Source organism: Corvus kubaryi, unplaced genomic scaffold, assembly GCF_017639235.1.
Source record: "Corvus kubaryi isolate FWS band 111438036 unplaced genomic scaffold, C.kubaryi_AGA036_p1.0 37385, whole genome shotgun sequence".
Lineage (NCBI taxonomy): Eukaryota > Metazoa > Chordata > Aves > Passeriformes > Corvidae > Corvus > Corvus kubaryi.
In genome coordinates, this window is record NW_024581127.1 from 25,043,625 (window position 1) to 25,065,650 (window position 22,026).

Sequence of the window (22,026 nt, forward strand, 5' to 3'; positions counted from 1 at the left end):
GCTAGAAAGTTGGCTGGAGGAAAAGGACCTGGGGATGCTGGTCAACAGTGGCTGAACATGAGCCAGTGTGTGTGCCCAGGTGGCCAAGAAGGCCAGTGGCATCCTGGCCTGTATCAGAAACAGTGTGGTCAGCAGGACCAGAGCAGTGATTGTCTCTCTTTACTTTGGTGAGGCCACACCTTGAATCCTGAGTCCAGTTCTGGGCCCCTCAAGTTGAAGAAGGACACTGAGGTGCTGGAGCATGTCCAGAGAAGGGCAACGGAGCTGGGAAAGGGTCTGGAGCACCAGTCTGATGAGGAGCAGCTGAGAGAGCTGGGGGTGCTTATCCTGGAGAAGAGGAGGCCCAGGGGAGACCTTACCACTCTCTGCAACTCCCTAGAGGGAGGCTGTAGCCAGGTGGGGAGTTGGTCTCTTCTCTCGGGTAACAAGTGACAGGATGAGAGGAAGTGGCCTTAACTTGCACCAGGGGAGTTTTAGATTGGATATTAGCAAACAGGTTTTCACAGAAAGGGTGGTCAGGCACTGAAACAGGCTGTCCAGTGAAGTCACCATCCCTGGAGGTATTTAAGACATTTAGGGAAGTGGTTTAGTGGTTGACTTGGCGTAAAGGTTCTTTCCAACATAAATGATTCTGTGACTCTATAAGGGGACATCCCATGGTGTTGAAAATCAATTAGCAGGTTAACAGTCCACAGCTTGGTTGTTCAAAAATAGAACGTTATTGCTGTACAAATGTTGGGCAGAAAAAGTGTCCAACAACAGTGCAGCAACCACTTTGTTGGAAAACAGTTCTCAGTCATGGCCCTGGCAGAGGAGGGGTTCAACAACTTTTTTCCAACACATTTATTACTATGGGCAAGTATGTAACTAACCAGAGGCTGACAGTCTGAAAGGTTCAAGAGGAATAATGTGAAGTAGTTTAACCTTACTAAAAGCCAATAAATTAATAACTTTTTCTTATCCAGAACCCTACAGGATATCTCTCTCTCTCTCTGGTTGAATTTCCTTATGTGATCAAATCTTCTTCTTGCTCTAAACCCCTTGCTGCCAGTTTAAAATAGTATGAGACTGAGATTTCTCACCCTTCAAGAAAACACTTTGATTTGTTGAAGGAAGCTAGGAACAGTTAAGGAGATAGGAAAGAAAGTAATATACCTTTCTCTGTGCTGACATCTGCAACTGGGGGATGTGTTGAAAAGTAAATATAATTCGCTTTGAGCAATGCTTTCCCATTCTCTTTCATTCTGGTTCGGTGCTCTGGTTCCCAATGAAGTAGACATATCGATGGAAAGTGAGGTGCAGAAGGGCTGTAGGACCTCAGTGAAGAGGTTGGGAATCATCCCCCATGCTAGGGCTGTGGGACTAATGTTGTTGTTCATTTGCAAATTTTTCAAGAGAGCACTGAGATGAGAAGTGGCAGGATCACTGTCTGTCTGTCTGTCCAGTGCCAGGGAAGCCAGGCCAGGACCCTCACCAGCCCCTATCTCACCTTGCAGCTGAGGCCAACCTCAGCTGCTGCCAGCAGCCAAACCAGTTCTTACCAGCTTCAGATAAAACTATGGATGGGCACAACCTGGCCCTGAGCAGCCTGTGCCCAGGGGGTTGGAGCAGTCCCCTGGGGGTGCCAGTCAGGTGAAGGTGGCCTTGGTGGCTGCCCAGGCTGCCTGGCTCAGCCATCCACTTCCCTGGAGTATCATGCTCCTGCTTCTCCCCTAGAGGCATATGAGATCAGTTTCATCCTGATGGAGAGCATGTTTCCTGAAATCTTCTGAAGCTCTAAGAGAGGGGTAATAGTTTCTGGGACAGTCCTGCACAGTGAAAATGACCTAAACCTATGAAATTTACTTTTTTTTTTTTTAAGACAGCTAATTTTTTTTGTTGTTTTTATTTACTCTTATTTTGCTGTTAATATTTCCAAAAGCAGCTGGTAATACTAAGAAGGCATTGCAAAGAGGGGTTTGGTTTATTCCTGTAGTTTATAGAAATTTTCCTGGAGGAAGCTAAGGCTGGAGAGCTGAAGCATAGTGCAGCGTTGGATTGACTGTCTGGGACAGCTTCTGCTCAGAGATCCCTGAAAATGGTGCAGCATGGATAAGGACTTTGTGCAAGTGGTTGTCATACTAATGATGTGGAAAATATGACTCTTGGCAGGGGCCTCCTACTCTGTGTTTTCCAGGTCAGCACCAGAGGTTTTCCTGGGGAGCTCAGGGTCTGCCAGCAGCAGCTGCTGTGGGGTGGAAATACCCCTCTCTTTTTAAGCTTCATTCAAAAGGCTGGAGAAGGACAGCTGAGTGCCGAGTGGGACAGGGATAAGACCGCTGGGGATGGAGTGGTGTGGGAGATACCCTGTGGTCTCTCCAAACATCACCATCCACACAGTGTGTGAGCTTACATGGGGACCTCAGTGTACTTTGAGGTTTTTTAATGGCTTTTTCACTGCATATTTAGGTTTTTGATGTAAACTTTCAGTTATATTTTAGGTTGTAGGGATGGGGGGAAGGATGGGATAATTTTAATAACTTTATGAAAAGGCATTGAAGGCAAGGATGCTCATGAGCACGTTAGTCCATGATGCTGCATTCTGCCAGGTTTGGTGAATGTTTAACCAGGACTGGACCAGCAGCCAGGAGCTGTTGGGGCTCTTGGGATCTGTTGGGGCTCTTGGGATCTGTTGGGGTAGCTGTGATTTTCAATGTGTGGAGACAGACGACTTTCAAGAACATTTGTATCTGCTAATCATGCTGTAATAACAGTCTGCAGTCGAGAGGCTGCAAACCCCCCATTTCCTACACAGCTGTGCATATTTAATTTGATAGAAGGCATTGCTCCTCTGCTGTTAGAAGTAATTCAGATCGCTAAGGTGGTAATTTTGATCATGATGGTTTTTAGGGAAATATAGGTGTAAGCTACACTGAAGAGTTAATAAATGCCTAGTATGATACAAACACCAGGGAGTGAGGAGCGGGGACATGGTGGGTAGCTGCCAGTGCCCCACCCCACATCGTGGGCTTGCCCTGTTCCTGCCTCGCTGAGCCAGCAGCAAAGGAAAGCAACATCCTGGGCACATTAGCTTAGTGAAGGAAGTTTTTCCTGACGTATTGCCTCTACACCAATTTTGGGCATTGAGGCAGTCAGGGCATTTGATGTGTCACCAGCAGTGCTGTGGGGGGAGGACCAAAGGTGGTGGAGCTGTGGAGGGTTGGCACGACCTGGTCTGTGGGGATGCTTTTGGCTGACCCCAGGGTTTAAACCACCAAGCTGGCATCTTTCAGGAGAAGAAGTCAGGAGTGTGGGGTTTATTTTCCTTCATCTCAAGCACAGCTTGTGAAAGCAAGTGCTTTCAGGGCTTCCAATTCTGTTTCTCTCTGTAAAATAGGCTTTTGCAAAATTGATAATTTCTCTAGGTTGAGAGAGTCTCAAAGGAACTTTCTGTCAAGCATCTAAAAAGTGCCATTATTTCTCTTCCCTGTTGTAACAGCAGCTTGAGATTTACCTTTTAACTCTCTAAAGATGTCTCGACAATCTCTTTTTTGTGAACAACTCCATGGTGAATAAAGCAAAATAATCCCATTTTCAGGTGGTTTGTGCTGTAGTGTTTGGGTTGCAGAAACCATGTGGAGTGCTGGTGTTTATCAAGTATTTAAAAGCCTTTTTGTTTATTTTGTTTTGTTTTGCCATGAGATGTAACTTCTTTTGGAAAGCATCTAGAATGATGAAGCAGCTGGTGGCTGAGTCTCCTACTCAGTGTGCAGAGACTGAAGATTGGCTGGGATAGCTGGAGTTATTCACTGCATGCTGTGGGCCACGTAAACACACAGGCAATTCCTGTGAACCAGGAGGTGTGTGGTAACACATAAATCACCATAAACTGTTCAGTACATGTACTCACCAGGACACCACATGGGAGCCAGCAGATACAGATCTCCCCAGCTCTTGTCCATTATTTGCAGGTGCTGGTGTGGCACAGCTCATGTAGGTGAGATGATAATGGCTGTGTGAATGCCTCCTGTGCAGAGGGCAGGTCTGGCCTGAATTTGCCTGATGCCAGCATTGTGATGCGTTTCAGGGAAGTGGTGTTTTCATGGCAAGGAAAGCTGCTTTCTCCTGCCTTGTGCTGCCTTGGAATAAGCATGTCCCCATGGGAGGCTGCTCAAGAGCTGCCTACGCAGGGAGGCTCAAGACAAACGAACTCAGGCAAGAGTTTTCATTAGTAATTACCTACCTGTTGAAAAAAGTTGATGTTTCTATATGAAATGTGTTTGTGACTCCTTCATTTCACTGTTGCCTAACTCCAAGCATTCAAAAGCAGTAGCAGATCTCCCAGAACTGTGAAATAGTTTGAGAGAGCTGAAATATGTGTGTGTATATATATATACACATATATTACCAAGTTGTTTCTGAGCTGTTATATTAAACTCAAATCATTCTCATAGCCACGAGGGGCAGAAACTTTTTGCATACTTTCTGAAGAGGATCGTGCAGTACGAGTAAAACAGCAAGGGATTGGATTTAATAACCCTGAAGATTGCTTTCTGCTTTATGTTTCCAAAAGTGGAGATCCTTGCAGAAGCTTCACCAGCTGGGTCTTTAGGAGAAGTACCAAAAATTGTGAGGGTCAGTATACAGTCCCAAGAAGCAAGAGCACCATACACATATACATTTACTTAACGTTCTAAGCAGAGATTTGAAATTGGGGGAAGGAATGGGCTGTGTTGCATTGTAGGTGATTTTGTTGTTCTTTAGAAGTGTTTTATTCATAAGTTTGGGTTTATTTCTTTCTGTTGGCAAGCTGTAGGGTCACTTTCGTGTGTTGGACACAGCACTTCTAAAAAGCAGGATTTCAGATAGCAGTTTTAGTAAAATATAACTGGACTAAACCCCTTAAATACAGAAACAGCTTCATCCTAAGCCTACCATGTGAGAACGGAGAATCTGACCCAAAAGAGGGATGAAGAGCAGCAGAAGGTGGCCTGCTGGGTCCCAAAGTGTTGGAGGTATAAATAGCACAAAATCTGCAGCTATCTCATGTGTTTTGTTTCTCTCTTACAATTCAGTGAAACTAGCTTTTTTTTGCCTTACTCTTAGATGGAGCAAAGCGGGAAGCAGCTTCCCTTCTATCTGTGAATAAACATGCAGCTTCTTCTAGCCTAAGCTCTTAAAATATGGTTATGGTTGTGTAATACCTTCTGGTTTCCCAGCTCCTCCAGTAGCCAGTGTTCTCTTTCAGGAAATCAAGTCATATCTTCCCTTGAAAAGATCCAAAACAATATCAACCTAACCTGCTGGGAAGCAGCAAAAGACTCCAAGTGATTTCTTTTGGGTTTGTCAGCCTACCTTCCTCAGGCCAAATAACAGGAGTCTGGAGTTTTAAACCCAAATACTTCGGCTTGAACTGAAAGTGCACGTTGTGCTCATAGTCCTGCTGAAGCAATCAATAAGCTTCTGCCTCTTTTCCTGGGGGGCTTGTGGGGTGGTTTGCTGTTTGTATTTCTTTTACTCAGAGCAGTCCCTTGGCTGTTTATTATCTCTTTAGCCATTCTTGCAGACCTGCAGGCACAGTGTTTTTCAGGTGTGTATACAGCCACTGCCAAAGGGGAATATTTTTCTATTTACTCCTGCTCTTGCAGCTGCTGAAGCTAAACCTTCCTCTCCTGTTTTTTTAGGGAAAAAAAAAAAGGCAAAAATGAGGAAAGCCAGCTTTAGTTTTGGGAGACAGCCGGTGAGTCCATTTAAGGAGGAGAAGGACAATTTTGATGGCATTTTGTAGAAATTCCCAATAGTAAAAGAGTTTGTTCTGGAATGTGTCAGCTGCAGTGGCTGTTTTGTGGGTTTTTCCAGTGCAAACCACAGTGGTGGTATCTCAGGACATCAGTGTGTGAGTGCTCTCCACTGTCTGCTTGGCCTAAGAAATGTGGATTTTTTTCTTTCCCTGAGAGGCTCCCAAAGTTCATCATGTTACTGTAAAAGGACTGGAGAACCAAATCTTTCAAATTCTGCTTGTCAGTGGTGGTCAGTGGAAATGGGAATTGCTGGATTCCTGCTGGCATTCCTAGTGCTGGTGAAAAAACTAAATTACCAGTCATAGAGGGGAAGGGATGGCTGCTATTTTTTTCTCTTCTATTTTTCTCACTGACTTACATGGTTTTTCCCACTTTTTTAGGTATCAGAAGTACCGAGAGATTCCCAGGATGTAAGAAATCAAGTGCTGTAAGTGAGTAGCTTTTTCTTGCCATTTTCCTTTACATGAGAAGTCCAAGCTTGCCCAAACAGAAGGAGAATCTTCTAATTTTTTTCTTTTAAAGACACTTCAAGAAATGTTTACAGCAAGCAAATCCAGTATTTTGGAGCCAGTTGAGTGCCTTTGGCACCTCTTTACAACTCACAAAATAAAATCAGCATTGTATTACCACATAGGCTGAATAATTCTCTCACTACAGATATAAACCACATGAATGCATTTAACTGAGAATATGGTCAGCAGAATGGATCATTTGCACCATCTGAAGCTTGTTTGTTGTTTCCAAGCTTTACCAGCTATGGAAAGACAGAATCTTGCTGAAGAGTTGAGGCATTCTTTGGGAAGTGAGCTTGCATCTCTTGGAAGGGAAAAAGAGCACAGATTAGCTGTGAGGTTGTTTTTGTGTGTGTGGACAGCACCTGAGCCCTGTCATCAAAACAGGAAACTATTCAATATTTGAGTCTTCCCTGATGTGATAAAATAGCTTTGAAGAAAGTTTTATATCACAAGAGACACCTGCACACTTGCTTCAAAGCAGCTTAGCCAAGAGCTTTTATATATATATATATATCTATATATATATATATATCTCTATTTAAAATAACCTCTAAACCCTGAAAATGTATATTTAAAGAGCAGCTGCCCTATGACCTTTTCCTGTGCACTGCTAAATGGTGTGGGTTGGGATTTCCCATCAGCTGTGGCTGGTCTGCAGCTCTCCAGGTGGACCAGCCAGTGCTGTTCTAAACGAACCTCAGGAAGGACTGGTTAGAGTCACTGACTCTGTGCCTGGCATAGTGCAGGCTCTTGAGGCAGCTTCTCTGCTCTGCTGCAAGGCTGGATAACAGGGCAAAAGTTTGGGTGCTGTTGCTCTGGGCTTTACTGCTTTCTGTAAGTAAATTTTATTAGCAAAGGGGGTGAATAAGGGGGTTTTTTTGAGGTTTTTATAATCAGCTCAACTCCTGTTCTGTGGTAGTGAAAATCTGTGGTTACTTGGACATCAGCAGAGTTTTGTTTCTATTTTCATTTCAGTGGCTTAAGTCTGTTTTCTGTTACAGCAACAAAAATCTATTTGGGCTAGATTGGAATAAAGACCCAAATTGAAATCAGCCTGAAAAAATAAGGGCTAGTTTTGTTAAAGGAGAAGAACTGAGTCCCTCCGTGTTTGGTAAAGATGTGGTAAAAATTCCCCAATAAACACCTATCAAGCATTCAGAAAGTGGTAAGCAAAAAAAATGAATCCTTCTTTCAGCTTTTTGTGAAGGATACTGGCAATGAGTGTGGTTACTGGAGGAAAAGAGGGATGTGAAATGATGACAGTGTTTTGTATTGATCTCCCTCAGTAAGGTCCATGGTTCGTACTCTTCCTTTGAATCACAAATGTTCTCTTCTAACTCCCTGGTGTTTAGACTTTCACACGAGACTTGCTAATTGAGCTGTGGGGCTTATTTTTTGTGAGTCACTTACAAAGCATTGTACAGGGTGGGCTCTGGTCTCTGTTTATTTACAGCTGTGTTGGCTTCAGAGTGATAAGAAGAGTAGATACCAATTCAAGTGAAAAAAACTCAGCAGAAATATGCCATGTGTGTATATTGTGTCTCTCAAAGTATATCCACACGATAGAAAAGCTCTTTGCTCATCTCAAAAACAAAACCTGATTGTTTTTCGTTAGGTAGGCAGTGTTGAAATCTGGGAAGTGTTTTCTCAGGTCCTAATGAATCTACATCCTAATGGACCCCTGTGGTGGTTGGTTCCACAAAGGGGTTGAACACGGGGAGCTGCCCCCTGCCCTTCAAAGGGGGGGACTTGCTGGTCCCAGGTAGATGTTGTCTGTGTCATTAAGTCAAAGTAAAACAGCAGTGCTGATGCAGGCATGTAATCCACAGATGCCTCTGATATAGCTGTGTTAAGAGGATGAGAGATAAAGCCAAGGGTATCCTCCTTGGGAGCTCTTCAGGCAACTGGTGTATGGCCTCAGATGGCTCTGAAATTTCTGCAGCAAGATACAGTGACAGCTCAGCAGTGAAAGGAGACTGCAAGTTCCCATTTACCTGTCTTCTCACACTCTGGCTGCATGACAGGAACTGGGGAGCATGAGGTAGCTGCAGTGGGACAATGCTGACGGAAAAACTCATCTCCTGCTCAGAAGCTCAGGAAACCCAGAGCTGGAAGAATTTGGCTCCTGTATGTCTGCTCTCTCTGTCCTCTTGCAGTGTTGCCCTGCAAAATGCTTCAGGATCAGTTGTTCTGTAAGAGAATTGAGGGAGAGAAGGAAAAAGAGGCTTTCTTGTCATTTCCCTTTCTCTGTTTGCCTGCCAGCACCTGGAGGTGAAACTTGCCAGTGGCTGCTCCCAGAGGTGCCTGTCCCCTGTGAGGGGTGGCAGCGTGGGTTGCAACAGTGACTTGGGGTGGCTCTGACTGACACTCTTGCAGAGGGGCCTAGACCAAGAGCTGACACACTGTGTTATGAGCTGTCAGGAAAGTGCTGGTTTGGGAAGCTCCTGCCACTTGCAGTGGGCTTGGGGACATTTATGAGCCAGCTGCGAGTGGCGGTTGCTTCACCTATTAGGCTTTAATACACCATCCCTTTGTAAGGCAGCATCTCTGTCCTGCTATTTAAAACCAATACCCACTTTATTACAGGTAGGATTGCCCTGATGGAGTTTTGTTCTCTGAGCAGTGCAAGGCAGAGCCATCTCTTGGTGGGGAACCAAGCCCTGAGAGGATGCAGGGGAGGGGTTCTTTCAGGTTGTATGTGCTGGAGGAGAAGCATCCTCAGCTGGCGTGTGGTTGTGTGGCTGCCCTTCCACCCCAGGATGCTCTTTGGCAGGACAGGTTGGTGAGGTGGCTGCAGATCACAGGATGCCCAGGGCAGGCTGCAGCATTGGACTGCAGAGGCACAGCAGGTCTGGTGGGGGAGCAGGAAGGACAGAGAAGCGGTCCTTTAGGCAAAAGTAGCTTGGATAAATTAACTCGTTTATGTCAAGGCTTCTGGATGTGTAACTTTAAAAAAATTACACTTGTTGCAGTAAAGTGTTCTCTTATCAGATGAGATTTAGATAGATTTGGGGTTACTTTTGTTGCTTGGAGCCTGAGCAGTGAATTTGCAAACATTTTCTGCAGAGAAAATGACAACAGTGTGTCTTAGGAGTGCCAGCACTATGTACAGAAACAGCTTTGCCAAATGCAACAGTGGTGCTGCCTCCTTGCTATTATATGGGGCAAGAGGTTGGGCTCTAGCTGTGGCAGCCCTGAAAAGCTGAAACTGTCGCTTGTACTTGTCACCCACAAAGCCACTTCTCCAAACAGTGTGCTCCTCACAAAATCAGCGCTCGTTCTCCCAGTGGTTGATCAGGCAACTGTCTAGAAATTTTGGAAAGACTGTGTTTTATTTTTAAAAAGGGGGGGAAATACTATTCTAACTTAAGGATAAAGATTTGGAGGAGAAATTGGTTGGAGAGCAGGAGAAATTTAGTCAGGAGAGATGAGGCTTAGCCCAAAGTCTCCATTACAGTTCCCAGATGAGAAGGGGTGACAGGATTTCTTTCCTGTAACTGCAAATACGCAGTTCATATTGGAGCCCAGGGCAGGTTTTCCCAAGAGTTGAGCTGGTTGGGCTTTGGTGAGGACAGGGTTGCTGCTTCCTGGCTCTCCAGCAGGCCTGGTGGGGTGGTCCTTTGGGATCTTGCTCCATTCATCTTATTTTTGATAGTGTTTTTTCTTCCTTTTCTATTCCCCTTAAGTATGATGTCACAAATGACATCAGTACAATAACTGCTTGTGGTTGTCATAGCCACAGTCTGTGACACCCAAACAAAGCAGCAGGAAACCAAAGCTGGCATACAAATGCTGTAATATTCATCACATTCCTTTTGGTTAATAACTGCATGGTTAGGTATTTATTTTCCATTGGGAAAAAAAAGAGGAAGGGGACTTAAAAGCAAAAAATTGGGTCACTGAAGGGGAGGAAGGTAGTTTCCAACTCCAAATGATAATGTAGCTGCACTTCTGCCTCCCAGTGCTCTTCCCCTGAGGTAATGTTGCTCTGGCATCAACTACTCAACTCCCTTCTGCAACTGTTCCCATGGCTGGGGACCACATGGTGGTGCTCCTCGCGGACAAGGCAATGGGAGACATTCCACTGCCTCAAACGAAAGCTGTGTCCCCAGGGCAAAGCCTCCCAAAGGCTGGCAGTGAGGGCCAGCAGCAGCCACATGTCAGCCAGCTTTGACTGCTGGATGGCTGAGGCTGCCATTCTTGTGGTGCATGGATAGAGTATAGAAGGGTTTTTTTAATCTTTTGGGGGGGATTAGATGTGATGGGGGAGTGGTTGTTTGCAGTTCTTTGTTTTGTTTCTTGAATCTGTAAAATAAGCTTTTCTGGGTGAGCAGCAGAGCTTGTTTGCCCCTGCAGGATTTAATCACTCCTTCAGAGTTTTGCACAGTTGGCCTAATAGTAGGAAGGTGCTTGCTGCAAAAAATAATTCCAGTAATGTTAAAAAAGTTAAATAAATTACAGAAATAGATCTGGTATGAGCACTGCATTTGCAAGACAAGCACTGGAGGCAGGTGGTTAGGGCTTGCTGGGAGGGAGCCACCTCAGCCTGTCACTGCTGCAGGCATGTGGGGAGCCCCCGTCCGTGTGCCCCTCGCCAGAACTTCCCCTTGCCCAGTGCCACCCCCCTTTGTGTCCCCACAGGGACATACTGACCCTGAGGGCTCCAGCATGGCTTCCCCAAAATATTTGGGCATTCCTGAGCTGGGGCCTTCCCCAGGCCTGTCTGTGCTGGGAGCAGGCAGCAAGCACACAGAGAGCAGAGTCCAGCTCTGGATTCAGGCATTCGGTGCCGTGGCTCCTGCTGGTGCTTGCAGGGAGGTGCTCATTATATAATAGCTGCTGGTTGATTAATATGCTGTGAGTCAGAAGCGCCAGGGTATTTTAGCTTTCTCTAGTTGCTATGGAAACATTATTTTAACAAATAGCTTTTTAATATTTAATTAAAACTCAGCTTTTGGCAAGCTGGAGTAAGAACTATTACAATTACTACTACAAAGGGTTAGCAGTGAAGTGTATTCCAGAGCCATGGGTTTTTTGGTTGAGCCTGTGTCATGTGTCCCCCACTCTGATATGTCAGGTTCAAAAAATTAAAAAAAAAAAAAGTAAAAAATCACTAATTTATTGCTTGTGAGAAGTGTATTCTTGTTCCTAAGACACAAAGCAAATGTAATGCAAATCTGCAGTTACTCTTAACAATTGAAGGTTGTCACTTCTTTCAATGTACAGTGCCAAGGCAGCTCTGTAAGGACGAAGCAGTGTGATAGCATTTATTAGTCGCTGCTGTGTCACTGGTGTTTCTTCTTCTACCTTTGCCTCCTGAATGAGATCATTCCTGTTTTCTTTGCTTCGTGTTCCCTCTGTGTCAGGTTGGATGCTTTTCCCTTGCCAGCTTGTGGAGGAGGCTGGTGCTGTGTCCGGATCAGGCTCTGGACAGATTCCTAGTCTTTTTTTAGGTGAGCTCCTCTGCTCCCTGATACCAGATGATTCTGCAATGAAGACAAATGAACAGAGAACTCAGTCTCCAGAGAAAAATAAATATTTAACAGCTCTTTGTAAATAACTGATATTTATAGAACAGTTGCAGGTTCTATCATGCTTGGTAAGTGGGGGTGCTTTTTATGCAAGAATTCTGCCATGAGGGACTCAGTGGATGCTTAATGTCATCTGTGATATAATAATGAAATGAATGTGTTGCTCTCATGGGGTTCCCTTCCAGCCCCTATTTCCTGTGATTAGCTTCAATATTGCACACTTTGTCTCTATTCACATCACATTCCTTCATATTGTACTGAAACCTTATTTGGAAGGTAACACCTTTATTTCCTGAGGGGAGGGGAAGGGTGTTGAGGGTTTTGACTTAGGCAGATGGGTCTGAGGCTATATTACCTCCATCATGTATCAGTGTGGTGGCTGGCCAGGACCTGGGGATTCATCAGCTTAGCCTCTCACTCTCAGAGAGTCTGGGTTGGTGCTGTTATACCATTTTATAAATGAGTGAAAGTAAACCTGGAAAGATGGATTAGGATGTGTTCTGCCCCAGCTGCCTATAAGTTAAGCAGTTATTCTGTAGTAGTGGTCTAATCACTTCCACCATCAGTTGAAAGACCTGCACCATTTCCAGAGATGTTTCACCCTACTTTAGGACAGATGTTTGAGGCAGGTCTCAGGCTTAGCCCTCAGAATTGTTCGTCTCTCCCCATTTAACTCAGAGCTGTAAACTAGACGGGGAAGAAGTAGACAAGAGGAATGCCACCCTGACCAAAGATCTTCTATACAGTTTCTATAGGTGGTCCATAGCACTGTTTCAGGCTGCAGGATGTCCTTGTCACACTGCTCTGGTCACACAGTGTCAGGTGCCCCTACCAAAGCAGCACAGCTGATCTCTGCTACACATTGCTCACAGCTGGGCTTCAGGGATTAACAACTTGGAAAGAGATGCAAAACCAGTCCCCAGGCATGTAAAATAAGGTGCTAACGATTTGTCTAAACTCTTCTAGCAAGCCAGGAAGAGAATTAAGGCTTTCCTTCTTATTTACACCGAAGGTGTGTTGTCATGACCAAAATTAGAGTGATAATGTTTTTGCTGCAGTAATATAACAAGCAGTATGGGTGTGTTAGGCAGTTCTTTAAAAAATCCTTCTAAGGTGCGTCCCATACTTCTTGCTAAATTCTTTGTTCTCTTTTTAAACCCCTCTGCTAGCTGATGGCAACCTCAGTGAATCCAAAGGTGATCCCAGGATGTGGCTGGAGCTGTGATGGAAGCAGGGTCTCTGGGTAGATAGCGACAGCCACCGAGCAGCACATGCTTGCAGCCACCTGTGTCAACTGCTGCTTCCTGCAAGGTCTGGGAAGGAATCCTTACTATTTTTTTCCACCAAGGACCTGAAACACACTGCAAAAACCAAATTCTACTGGTTTCATAGCAAACGTGGGTCTCCATGGGGCTTGCAAGGCAGCAGCCAGGACAGGCTTTGCAGAGGGATGGTGGGAAGTCCTGCTGTGCGGGAAGGGCAGCATGGTGGGGGGGAGGACAGGCAGTGGCTGTTGTGGGAGAAGCTGACAAGCAGATGGATGAAGCTGGCATTACCAGTGGAGTGGAAGAGGTGAGTGCTGCTATGTTAGCAGATGTGATCAGGCTTCCTCAGAGGGATGAGGAGTGCTGAGAGGTTTGAACCAAATGCCCCGACCAAAGGAAACCTGTGGAACTGTTCCTTGGGAGGAGGTGGGAACGGTTTGGTTGATGGTGACTGGCAAAGGTAGAAGTCTGAGCAGTGATGCTTTTGAGTATCAAAAGGCAGTTGGTTAAGTAGCTGAAATGGGAATTGTTGTGAGAAGGTACAGAAATAACATTTCTACCTGAAATTTTCATCATATGGTGAAATTTTGCAAAGGATACAGAGAAGTGCTGGAGAAGAGCAATCCTGCTTAGGCTACATGCTAAGAGAAAAGGCCCCAGGTTATAGGTAAGAGAGATGTGGCTGATAGCCCAAATACTGACAGTACAGCAGATGGGGGAGGAGGGAAGGTCAGGAGCTCAGCTGTCCCTGAGCAGAGCTGGTGCAGAGGTGAGCAGTGGGCTCTTGGGGAGGGATGGCTGTGCCAGGAGTCTGTGTGGTGAAGCAGACCTGGTGCTGAGTGTTTGGGGGGGGAGGGGGTCCCTGATGCATAATGCTCCTGAGTGTTGTGATGGGTGGCAGGTCTGGGTAGTCAGATCTGCCCTGGAAAGCTGTTCCCAGGGAGGGAAATCGGGTTCATCAAGAGGGGGGAAAAGTAGAAGATGGGAGCCTGTATTTTTGTTTGGGTAGATGTGCACTGGAGTTGTACTAGAAAAGCTGAAATGTGATTTACAATGGAAAATAAATGCTCCACAGCAAACACAGACTGCTGTGAGAGAGTTTACCTGTCAGGTCCTCAGCTCAGCATCAACTACTCAGCCTCCCTGTATGGATGTAATGTGCTATACAGATTTTCAATTTGCAGTAATTTGGGACTTGCATGTAGTCTGCAGAGGTACGACATGCACTCAAGCAAGTCTGACTTTCCCACCTGAGGATAAGGGTGGATCCAAGCTGGCAGAAAGCCCTGTGTGGGAGCAAAGGGCACATCTTACCCAAGGGAGTACTCAGAGATACTGCAGTAACAAGGACTCCCCCCAAATGAAGCCCAAAGGTTGTGGGCTTTTGGGGTTTTTTTTATGGTGATTTGGGATCTATGTACACACTTTGTATTGCAAGTCTGTGATGTGTCGCAAATCCCCATGTAACCAAGTGTGGAGTCTTCTCCCCTCACTTAAACCCTTATTCCCTCCACTTAAAGCTAAACCAGGCTTTGCTGGCTTTCCTCTTCACTGGTCCCAGGGGATTTAAAAGGTACACTGCTATTTCCATGTCTGCCTGATAAGCAAGAACATCAAGGGATGGAATAGAGTTAAGTGAATTGAGAGGAGAGAGGTTAGAAGTGACAAAAATTGCAATGAACTTTCCTGCAGCTTCCCATCTCCACCTGTTCTAGACCTTCTAGACCTTCCCTTTTTTTTTTTTTTTTTTTTTTTTTTTTTTTGCTGCCATCAGTAGTTTTTGGTAGTGTTGTCTTCTCAGTGGCTGCTCACTGATGGAGTTGTCTAGTGGAAGTCAGGAGCCCGATGTCTTGAAAGCAGGAGCGCTTGGACCTGTGAGTCTGCTTGTGTATTGGAGAATGTGCTCCTGTCTCCTAATGCAGCAAATGCAGTGGGGGTATCACATGCTTTGCATCACCAACAGTTTCACACAGAACAACTGTGATATTTGTATGGGTAATTTGTGCTTAGTCCCAGTTGTGCTGTTAGTGGCATTAGGGTAGAGCATCACAGAGGCACTGAGCACAGTAGTTGTCTCTGAGTTGACTCAGTTTTCATTGTCAACGTTAGTTATGACTCAGGTATAACCAATCTGGCATGTTTCCTGTCTGCAGTTCTCCAAGTACACTCTTCTGCTTGCGTGCCTCAAACCAGACTATTGCTGTGTTTGCCACGCTCTGAAATCCAGCCAGGCTTGCAACAGATGAATCAAACCCCACAGTGCTTGGGGCAGCTGCATTTCAGGTGCTGCTGTGAGTGTGTGTAGGGAAGGGCAAGGAGGGGGTGCAATGCTTGGGAAGAGCACCTACGGGAGGAGACTCGAACTCCAGTAGGACAGTGAATGGCCTTGCATTTATTGGATTTGTTATAAAGACTGGATTAAAATGTGTTTTATTTTATTTGTATTATATATGTAATTGTATCTAGTGAGTAGGTATTACCTAATATATACTATGTAAATGCAAAGAAGAACTGCTTTTTTTTTTAGCTCTGCTATAAGGCATTCAGTAGATTCCCATCTTGATGTGACCTTGCTTTCCTGTTCAGGAAGTTCTCCTGTTTGACCATCCAGGATTTGCTCTGGCAGTTGCACCCACACCACCCGAGCCAGGACCGAAGCCCTTTCGCTGCGGGTGGTTCCAGTGGGCTGTGGGGTGCCCCGCTTGCCTCCCTACACTCAGTCAGAACAGACTTCCTTACCAGTTCAACCCAGGCTTTCCCACAGCAGAGTCTCAGATGTCTGGATTCTTAAAATAATCATGGTGCAATAACAGAATAACAGCTTGAACTGGTGCCTCTGGAGGTGGGACCCCAAACAAAGGAATCCTTGGGCTTTTACATCTGCGCAGTCTTAAGTGCATGAAAGTCTGGGCTCTTCCTGCTGAGTTTTTGGCTCCTGCTGTGTCTCTGAGTATCGGGTCACCTGGCTGCACACGGGTCCTCTGTGCCCTTTGTTGTGCACAGGGTTGGTGCCAGCTCTTCCCTCGGGCTCCCTCCACCCAGAGCTCAAATCTGCAGCTCTCACGGCAGCTGCTCACCGAACTACCTGCACTGATTGTATTCTTCAACATCTCCAATGGTTTTACCGTCAGTAAAAGAGCCCTCTGAGTGGCCATGGACAGGCCATCCCTCTGTTACTGGAGGACTGCAGAGAAGAAGCAGCTTTCTTCTTTGATCTTGCAATTGCTGGAGTCAGTAGCAAAATTTCAGAGGACTTCAATGAGCCAGGATCAGCCCTCTAAAAATACTCCCAAGGCACTAGGGGAAAGCACTTGTGAGTAGGTGAGAAGCAGCACTTATCTGCCTGTGGGGTGGAAGGGAGCACACCGTTGTTAATAAATGTTGCTTCTTTATGAATACGTTTCTTCTGGTGCATGTTATCAAAAGGAAAGAAATCTCTGCAGTGGTAGTGTAACATGTAGGGCTGTCGGTAGCAGCAATAAGTTTTGATCTGTTACTGTCGAAATTCTGCCACTTTTTTGTAAGAGAAGACCCAAAAGCACCTTCCTTTGCTGTCTGTGAAAATCTGAAAGGTGCATTTTGTGCATGTCATGAGGATCTCTGAGCATCTCTTTCCAGATGAGTCTGGATGAGTAATTGTGTCATTTGGACAAACCCTGATGCATACATTAGCCTCGTGCTAGCCCTGACTGCTGGAGGTGGCAGTGAAATCAGAGGTACACCCTGTGTGTTAAAAGCAGTGTAAAGCTTCGAGAGCCTGCCATAACTTATATCACCTTTGAGGATTCCTAAGAGTGGTTTTGAGCATAGGAAGGGAGACAGGGTTGGCTCAGGTCAGGTTTGCATCCCCTGGCATGTGGTATGTGCCCACGGTGGTGGCATTGGCAAGCATGAGGGGATGGCAGTGGTCATCTCCTTTCCCAGCAGAGAGCAGCTTCAATGTGTCCTTTAAGCCTGAAGCTAACCAGGAAGAAAACCCCTGTGCTCAGCCCCTGCGATGGCCCCAGCACTGCTCTGCAGTTGTGATACGTCTGGTACACACCAAGCTGTGCTCTCGGGGACAGGGCAAATGGAGAGGAGGGAGATGGTGACCTCCCAACAGCTGCTGTGGTGGCAGAGAGGAGGGAAACAGTGATTTAGCTGTTCTTGGTAGAGGGGTAAGTGACTCCAGAGAGCATTTAAATAGCAAAACAATTAGAAGGTATTTTGAGGGTTTCATAAGCTAGTTGCAAAATTAATAAACATTAGAAAATCTCATTTATAAGGGTGGGGAGTTTCAAGGCTGCATCTCTCAGCAGTATCCCAGGGTTAGGAGAGCTATGTGATCATTCCGGTATCTTAGTTTGCTTCAGGCTCATGGAGGCTTGGTTTCATATCTGTCTAGCACCTCCCTCTTCTTGTCCATCCATGCTCTCCTTGCCCAGAGGTGCTGGGTTTGCGAGAGAAGGTTTATTGTGCCACTGCTGGTGACTGGGGCTTGCCACTTAGCAAATATTAAAAAAAAAACCACAGTAAAGCAACTGGTAGGTATAGCTGGTGAATTATCCCTGAAAATCACAGTCCTTGCTTCTGACACCTGGCTTCTGCAACACGTCACTTGTCTGCCAGCAGACACATAGCTGTATCCATCAGGTCTCTGAGGCTAGTCATAGATAGAGACCTGCTAACTGTGGCTTCTCCTCCTCAGTATATGTATTGTGCTCTGGGATATGTCAGGGGCATGGAGCACTGGGCTCAGGTGTTGTGTCCTTTTCCCTGGCTGCTGAAACACATCAGTAAATTTAGTGGTGGTAACATCATCATAATGAGCTCTGAGCAATGTGAGCAATGCACAACTCTGCAGTTTTCCAGAAGCTGTTCCTTTACAAGACCCCTTTTCAACACCCTGAGCACTGATGTGATGTCATACAAACTGTCGGCTAACTGAATGTCTCCTTTAACACGTGCTGCTTTTGTATCACTTTCAAATGCCAGAATTTTGCAAGAAATGAGATTTCAAATGCATCATCTCTTGCCCCCTGCAGTGCATGTTTGTGGTCTCATCTGGTCCTGGTGTAGTGTCTGCTCAGGTGGAGGCTCCTGGGCTGCATATTGAGTGTGCTCACATTTTGTGTCATCGCCACAGCTGTGCAGCACCACTTCTCTTTTGGGGAGGAACCACCCTCTGTGCAGCCTCCTTGGTTGCTGCCAGTCGGTTTGCTTTTCAGAGGACTCCAGCCAGTATTAAGCTTGCTGGCACTGTCTGACAGCACTCTGTGCCTCTGCTTTTCCTCAAACACTCAGCCCTGAGAAGTCTGAAAAGCTGGACAACCCTGTGTCACCTCACAGGAAACAGAGATGTTCAAAGAGCTCATGTAATTAGCTGCACTTTCCTTTTTAGATACTTCCCGATCTGCTTGAGCCAAGGAGCCAGCCGTCCAGTTTGCTGGTCAGGGCATTCTGTAAAGACCTCACTGTGTGTCCAGGGGCTTTCCCTGGCTCTTCCTGCTGGTGGGAGCCTCAGCTGGGATGGCAGCACAGACCTAGATAACATTGGAGATTTGAGTACAGAACACATAGGAAAATTAGGTCGTGTCCACTTTACACAGGCTGGATTTTATTCCAGGCAATTAGAAGTTGGGGGTGGGAGGCCTTTGTATTCCAATGAGTGAATTTGGTGAGTTGGTTTTTTTTGTTGTTTTTTTTTTTTTTTTTTACTTGATCGAAAAGGTGGCTGACAGCATGGCTAGATCAATGCATGCTGGCAGTCTGTGTATCCTGCCCTGTGTGGCTTACTGGAGGTGCCTGGTGTTCCTCTGCTGCTCCTTATCCCTTTCTCTGAGACCCTCCTCAGCAGAGGCTGGGTGTCAGATTGCTCTGTGCACACAAACCTTCAGCAGAGCAGCAATTAACCCAAGGTGAGCCATGTTTCATAGGAAGTCCAGGAGGTCCAGGACGGTGGTCCTCCTTTTGCAAAGGTTGGTGTCATTCTGGTGGATACCACTTGCTCTTTGCCCTCTGCAGGGTACAGGTACACTCAGCTCATTGCCTGAAGGATTTGAACAAAATCTGTCTGACTGCATGAGTTGAAATTTGTTCGGTTTAACCCTAGAACAGATTTGCCTGCAAGGGGCTCTTGTCAGAGACAGTAGTGCTTGGTGTTCTTTGTTGCTCCTGAGCCACCAATTGTAGAACATCTATCTTGTTGCTCAAAATTGCTATTTTTACCATAGTGTTAGCAGGGTGTTTTGAAGTATATTGACTGGTGAAGACAGCAATATTTAACACCTTTGGTTTTTTTACCTTCAAAGCAATTTATAATTAATAGTCCTTCTGACTCCCATGTCAGCAGGGACATAATGTGTAAACTCTTTGGGACAAGGAGTGGGGCTTGTATGGGTTTGTAGCAGTGACATTGTGGTTGGAGAAAAACTGCTGATCTGGGTACACCTTCTTGCCATAGAAATCCTGCCTAGGAATCATACAAAGAAATTACTTCACATGAATAACTCAAAAATGCTGGAGAAGGTATTAGGATTGGCATGATTTAGTGCAGTTAAACTGTATCTTGTCTTTCTCTAATTTATGTAAAGCAGTTTTTATCTGTCTTGGGGGGGCGGCGTGTTCTTTTCTTGTTTAAAGTTCCAGAAATCTACATGGGAGATCTTAAAATTGGATGAGTACTGTGTGAAGGCATTTCTGAGTTAAGTTGTAACCTGAAGCATAAGGAAAAAGGTTTTCTTAACTTGTTGTATTAGTAAAATATATTTGAACCGGTGTTGCACATCATTAAATATATGGTGAATCACATATGACAGATGTGCCGAAAAGAGTCTAAGATAATGTGACCAAAATGTCATGCTGTAACAATATTCACAGAAGAGAGCAATTTCCTGGAATATAATCTTCATGGGCTGTAAAATTAAATTTGAAAATGTATCCCCAGTTTTATCTTGCCCCTTTTAAAATAAAATCTCTGGAAATTTTTAACCCATTGGTTGCTGTTACAGCAGCTTGTGAAGGTTAAGCTTCTCGTTGGGTCTCAAGTGCCTTTTTCCTTCCCCAGCTTCATATGCCAAGGACAGAGTGAATCCTTGCACCATCTATTGTAGCACACACTTCTGTTGCACGTGCTGGAGGCTCCCCACAGAGATACAGATGTTTTCTGCTGTGTTCTCCAGGTCTGCTAGCTGTTCTTCAGGTTTCCTGAAACAGTGACCATTTTTGGTAATACCACTGCAGCATATCACTGGGCAGAAAAATAGTCTAGGCTTGTTTTGGGTTTATTTAGGATATGTTCAACTAGAAGGCATTGCATGTAGTTAAGCGTGTAGGGAACTGATGCTGGCACTAATAGTGGTGTTCTCCAGGGATCTTTTACACCTTGACAGAATGTATAGTCTAATCTAATTATGGTAACCTATCCTAAAACCATGGTAATTAAACTTAAGAGATTACTGAAGTTGTAGGGTATGGTTTTCTGAGTTAGTTTCCAAACCTATCTGTCTCTAATCTCTGTTTTAAACATTGACTTCAGCTTCTCACTAAGCTTCTTTAACTTCCACTGTGTTAGTCAAGCAGCTAACTGGGAACTCTTGCAGGCTCCAGTTAGTATGCATAGTCCTTATTGAATTAGATTGGAAAAGCACTTGGAATTTGAAAGAAAAGCAGAATGTGGAATTGTGATCTTTCCTTTTTATGTAGACTTTTTGAAGGAGGAAGACTGGGATGTCTTTATCTATGTGAATCATCAAAGGATTAACAAAAACACAGGAAAAATGTGTTTATCATTGCTGCCTTGACCAGGGTTCTGAGCTGAGATGAGCATGCCTGGAGGTTGGGCTAAAAACTGAGCGGGAGTGAGGGGCATTGCAGTTCCTGTGCATTTGGCATGGGAGAAGAAAGGCTGGAGTCTCTGACCAGGGCTCTGCTGGTAACAGCAGCAAGGCTGGCCTTTTGGCCCCTTGAGCTAAACTCGGAAGGACTTCAGGAGGCTGAGGGCAAAGTTGTTTCTTCTTCATTCTCCTCTTTCCTTCCTCTCCAAGTCCTTGTAGCCCTTTGTTGCTGCCAATTCTTTCTCATCTAAGCAACCCCAAAACCAGTAGAGGTGCAGTCCAACACCTGCTGTTTTCATCATCTGCCTACAAATTGCCCTTCCCCTCAGGAAAACCCGTCAAAATATCCATGTGCATGCACAGATGAAACAAACTTACAGTCCCACCAGGATAAATGCTGTATTAACATCACAGATGTAACATCATCACAGCTCTGGTTTAAGAAGGGCAGATGGAAAAGGCTCTGCTGACCTAATGCCCATTAAAAAAAATATCTGTACCTAGTGTCAGTGGGCTGCTTTCTTCCTTACCTTCTTTCCTTTTCTTATCATTTCTGTGCTTTCTCTTCTGAAGAAGTTCAGTGCTGCATTAAAGAGATTACAGGTTCTTTTCATCTTACCTCTTTTTTTTCCCCCCAATTTTACTTCTTCCCAGCAAGCCTCAGGGGTCTTTTGGTTTGGTTTTTTTTTTCCTTTTTCTTTTCTTTTTTTAAAATTTTTTCCCCCCTGTTTTAAAGCAATTGATTTACAGCTCTCCTACCTGCTGGGAAAGATTGACCTGCTACTGAGCATTTTCAGACAGCCCTTCTTATGAGTCACTTGGGACTGAAAGCAAGCAGAAGGCCAGGTTGAAAGGTGTTTCTTTCCTGATGCTATTTACACCCTAAGGAAATAGTGATGGCATGTGCTGGTTTTGTATAGCTTGATACACGTTGTGTGTAGATGTACCTGCATCTTGAAATGGGGTTGTCCAAGGAGAAAATACTTCCTTTCTTTTTTTCTCCACCGACACCCTCTTGATTTCTCCAAATCTGAATGAAATCTGAGTGCACTTCTGTTTTCACTCTTTCTCTTGTACTGTGCTTTTGGTGGGCTTTTGCTGTGCAGTTTTGTTTTCACAAG

At 45.2% G+C, this 22,026-nt stretch overlaps 1 protein-coding gene across 8 annotated transcripts in view; it reads left to right on the top strand.

Moving 5' to 3' along the window:
* The first annotated feature begins 276 nt into the window (after positions 1–276).
* ZHX2 (zinc fingers and homeoboxes 2) overlaps positions 277–22,026 on the top strand; it is a 49,657-nt gene continuing 27,907 nt past the window's right edge. Inside the window, exons 1-4 of one of the 8 annotated variants that reach the window (XM_042035981.1) lie at positions 279–4,194; positions 4,892–4,994; positions 5,664–5,719; positions 6,161–6,207. The gene's annotated coding sequence lies outside the window, so the exon portion shown is untranslated. Of the gene's footprint in view, positions 4,995–5,663; positions 5,720–6,160; positions 6,212–7,309; positions 7,461–22,026 lie in introns of those variants that run through there. The other 7 variants (XM_042035982.1, XM_042035983.1, XR_006017332.1 and 4 more) reach the window with 7 other exon arrangements.